This window comes from Mastomys coucha, unplaced genomic scaffold, assembly GCF_008632895.1.
Source record: "Mastomys coucha isolate ucsf_1 unplaced genomic scaffold, UCSF_Mcou_1 pScaffold1, whole genome shotgun sequence".
In the NCBI taxonomy this organism is placed as follows: Eukaryota; Metazoa; Chordata; class Mammalia; order Rodentia; family Muridae; genus Mastomys; species Mastomys coucha.
The window spans coordinates 64,017,885-64,023,356 of record NW_022196891.1 but is presented as its reverse complement, the minus strand read 5'-3'; positions in this window follow the sequence as shown (position 1 = coordinate 64,023,356).

Here is a 5,472-nt window from a genome sequence, read left to right as displayed (position 1 = left end):
GTCTATATAGGAATTTACACTGTGAATGTAGGTGCCCATGGAGTCCAGAAGAGGGCATTGAATCCTGTGGAGCTATGGTTACAGGTGGTGGTAAAGTACCTAACATGGGTGTCTCGAACCAAACTCAAGTCATTTATAGGAGTAGCACATATTTTCAACCTTCAACATTCTTTCCAGCTCCAAGATATTCAATTTTTAAAATCAGAGCAGGAACAAGACAATAAACTACAAGGAAATCAGAAAGAGGGGAAATGACAAAGGCAAGGTAGAGGTTGATGGAGAACAAATTTAAAGTTACTGACAGGCTTTAAAAAACTTAAACTGTGTTCACTTGAAAGGAATAAAAAATAAGTAGGATGGAAAACATTTTAAAGAGTATGTTATAAGGGATACTTCGAAGACTGACAGAACTGAGGATTTATGAAAAACTTCATGGAAATTCACTAGTTAGAAAGGAGTGTGGGGCCTGAAGAGACTGATCGCTCAGTGGTTAAGAACACTTGTTGCTTCAGTAGACCCAAGTTTGAGTCCCGGCACCTGCTTACATGGCTCACAATCTCCTGTAACTATACCTCCAGGAGACCTAATGCCCTCTTCTACACACACACACACACACACACACACACACACACACACACACACACACGTACACTGTATACAATCATATAGACACAGTACAAATACACATAAATAAAAGTAAATCATTTAAGAAGGAGTGTAATTAGAGGCACCCTGCATGGCTGGGCAATGCTGCTTCCAGAAGGCACAAGTTATTGTATGAAAACTGCAGCAGAAGATATGTGCCCTCCATTACCCACCATAGCTCCATGATAAAACTGTTGCTGAAGACATCACACTAATCTTAAGCCAACCAGTAAACTCTTTCCTTGCTGCCTAGCTTCTATTGTGCCAGGAGGTACTATGCAGGCTACTGGGGGAGAAAAGGCAGCAGTGGTCTTATCCAGTGCTGGAGCCTGCTTACTGTAAAATTGACCTGCTTGGCAAAATACGCCCACGAGTAAAATGGTAAGATAAGTCTTACAAGTTAACAAGATGTTTTCTAGTTCTGTTTCACAGGAGAGAATTCGTGCCAGATGACTGCAAACAAAATCAAAACTCAGTTTCATTGAGGTTTTCTATGACTTTATGTAGATATCAGAAATGATTATATCTCATATTATTTAAATTATCTCAGACTGTAAAATAAAATGGAGGATTTGACAGAGTCAAAGATTGTCATGTACACTTAACACTAGATAACCCAGTTTAAGTAGAATAATAAAACTGATCAAGAAGTTCTGAAAAAAAATTACTATCACCACCGTGCTGCATAGGATTTAAGGGTTGAGAATCCTTGGACATTAGAGAAGCTACCAGTATAGTTTATTTCATCAGCAAAGTAAATGAAGATAAACACACATTCCATCAGTAGCTTCTCAGATGGTAGCTGAAAGCACCCAGTTGACAATGGGGGGGAGCATCTTAGAATATTGTTTTGAATAGGAAGCAAAACAAGTACTATAATTATATGTAGGATATAGCAGCATGTATATAGGACTAAAAAATATAAAACAATAGCTTATTCCCTGGAAATTCATACCTAAATATCATACAATTATATATATATATATATATATATATGTATATATATATATAAACATATATATACATATATATATAATTATAACATATATATATATACATATATATATGTATATATATATATATATATATATAAACAGAGATAGATATTTGTCAATTTCAGAACAAAGAAATAACCATTATATTATTGATACTACTCATCAACAGAGATGACTAAGGACCTGAACTATTTGAGGCCATCCCAGGCCAGCCACTTGTTGCTTTGGGTGTGACTTTGGTCAAGTTGCTGAACTTCTATTCTTCATGACTTTTTATTCTTAAAACTGTAGGCTAATAAAATCTACTTTGTAGAAGTAAATGACTAGGAGATGAGGAACCAGAGGTAGCCACTGGAGGGTCCCAGACACCAGGAAAGTGAGAGGCTCCCAGAACCTAAAGGAATGACTTTAGCTGAAATGTGCAGCAAAGGGGAGACAGAACCTGTAGAGACAACCCCCAGTAGATAGGCATAGCTCCTGGTTGAGGAATGGGGCCACCCACCCATCTCAAAGTTTTTAACCCCCAAAATGTTCCTGTCCAAAGGAAAGACAGGGACAAAAAATGGAGCAAAAACTGAAGGGAGGGCCATCCTGGGAGCACCCCACCTGGGGATCCATCCAGTCTGTAGACACCAAACCCTTGCTGTTGTCAAGAGGCGCTTGCTGACAGGAACCTGGTGTGGCTGTTCCTTAGAAGGTTCAGCCAGCAACTGATCAATACAGATGTGGATGCTTGGAACCAACCATCAGACTGAGCTCAGGGACCCCAGTGGGGGAGCTGGTGGAAGTACTGGAGGAGTGAAGGGGGATTGCAACCCCATAGGAAGAACAACATTAGCTGGCCAGACCACCCAGTGCCCCCAGGATGTAGACCACCAACCAAGGAGTATACATGGAGGGATCCATGGCTCCAGATACATATGTAGCAGAGGATGGCCTTGTCTGACATCAATGGGAGGAGAGGCCCTTGGTCTTGTAGAGATTTGATGCCTCAGAGTAGGGGGATGCTGGAGCAACGAGGTAGGAGAGGATGGGTGGGTGGGGAGCATCCTCATAGAGGTAAAGTGGGGGAGAGGGCAGATGTGTGAGAGGGGTTTGTGGAGGGGTATCAAATGAGAGATATCATTTGAGATGTAAAGGAATGGAATGACTAATTAAAAAAAAAAAAACTCAAAGAGAGCCTGAAGCAGCTCCTGGGTCAACATAACATAAAGATGTACTAAGTGATAGCCATGGTAACGTCTGTACCACCAGTACCATCATCATTGCTGCTCCTTCAGCTTTACCTGGGAACTGTGCGGGAAGCCAGAGCTATGGGGTTTAACTGTGTGACTGTTAACTTTGTGACTGTTAACTTTGTCAGCTAATGGACTGCCTAGTAATTATTTACATACAGATGATCACAAATTTTAATTACCATGTCTACTCAGTCTATACCTCGTTATTATAAAACTAGATCTGTAAGTCAGCTCGCTAAGAGCAAACGGCTATCCTTTAATGTTAAAGATTTGTTTTAATTCTTCCAAGGATTGTTGACTTAAAATCTTGAGACTAAATAATGCTTGCTGTGTGATGGAACCTTACAAATGTATTGATACTGGGATGCCAAGTGTCCGTTTACTGTGCACAAAGGAATAAATCTGGAAACTGTGACACTCGTACAGATTGCGTTTGCCACCAACCTCGTGACACTGAAGCTTTCTATGATCCCTGGATCTACTTCTATCTAACTAAAATACAGTAAAAGAATTGTGTGTGTGTGTGTGTGTGTGTGTGTGTGTGTGTGTTTTAATGAACAGCACAGATTTTAAATTTAAATTTTTATTTATTTGTCACATTTATTTGGGGGTAAGGGCTAGCATAGGCACATATAGAGGCAGATAACAACCTATAGGAGTTGACGCTTTCCTTGGACTATGCAGGTACTGGGGGGTCGGACCCAGAACACCAAGTCTCACCAATGGATGCTGTACTCATTGAGCCATCTTGACAGTCCAAAGGATTCTTTTAAACCAAAACATGCTAGCAAATGGCAGCATTCACAGGCATCTAAAGGATGCAGAAATTTATGTACACATGAAGAACCTGCATATGAATATACATAGCAGGTTTATTTATGACTGGGAAAAAAAAACTTGAAAGCAAGGGAGATGTCCTTCAGTGGGTAATGAATAATGAAAGGCCAGTCCACACAGATGATGGATTATTACCCAAGGCTGAAAAGACACAGGAAAGTACAATGCATATTGCTAGGTGAGAGAAGCCACGGGAAGGATGCACACCCTACCACTCCAACTTCTCTTTCAGAATGACAAAGCTGTGGAGATAGGAAAAAAAAAAAGGTCAGTGGTTGGGCCAGGTAAGGTTGAAAGGAGAGGAGAAAAGCCCGAGTGTAGTCTCAGGGCAGTGAGAACATTTCTTGGGATACTATATTTGTGGGCTGTGTGGCCATTATAAATGTTTTAGGATGTACAACACCAAGGGTGAGCGCTGATGTAAACCATAGACCTGTCAAAGTGGGTTGTGCACAGCAGTGGCGAGACATGGAGTCGAGATGTGTAGCAAGGTATAAGGAAAAACCTCTGTATGCTTCAGTCAATTCTTGGTGAACCTAAAATAGCACTAAAATTAAAAAAGAATCTTATAGAACCTTTTAAAAATGCACATTTCCTGGTCTACATATATTCTTATATATGTGCATATAAAAATACTTAAATACAACTTGCTCAGTCCCTTAAAGTTGCTTGTGCATACAAGATTTCAGGGTTGACCGCTTAGTGTAGTATGACCTATTAACTAACAGTTCAATTTGGTTTCTAAAACTGAACCTAGGTCCGGACTAGTTTCATCATAATTCCTCACTCAGCATAAGGAAGCTGGTGCTCTGGGTGTTATCTCTCATGAGTTTTGCCAAGCTTGGAGAATAAGACTTGAAAACCTCTCCATGAAAGAATACCAGCTCTGGGGAAGAGGAAACCGATCCACAAATTATTGAGCCTAAAAGTAATAGTGAAGAAATAATGGTAACCAAACATTGCAGTATGCTGGCTTATTTCAAAACAACTAGCACACACAAAAGGACTTATAAAACCTTCCCATCTACATTCTACATTCCTTAGATGGCAAGATAACCCAAAGTTTGCAATCAGAAAAATAGCCCCCAAGGACCTACCTCAGAAAAATATGAACAGGGTACTGCGGAGCTGGAACTCTGTCCTCATTCTTACACAGCAGCAATTTCTTTCAGTATTGAAAATGTAAGCCAAAATTCCATTTAGGCTAGGGTTAGGGTTAGGGTTAGAGTTTATTATTTGTTTCCCATTACTCAAAGAAGCAATTATATCATGTAATTAGATTATGTGTCAGAAGAAATATGTGAACGTTCTATGCCTGTTCTAGGCAAATGAGAACGTTCATACAAATAAATAAGGTTTTAAATGAGGTGATATGGGTGGGAGAAATGACTCACAAGTAAGAGCACGCATTACTCTTGCAGAGGACTCATGCTTGCTTCTCAGCATCCATGCCAAGCAGTTTACTCTCTCCATTAACTCTAGCTTCAGGGGTCCTAGCTCCTCTGACCTCCAAGAGCACTACACTCACACACACACATACTTCTTTATGTACACACACAGCGTTATACATGTGTACATATATAACTTTATATATCTATATAAACTTTAATATATTCACATAACTTTAAAAGGTGATAAAGATTTTGGAGACACGTGTACATACACACACATCCCTACACTCATGCACATATATACAGCATATACTCTCACATACTAACACACTGACATGGTAAAATATATATAAATGGAGATAGAGT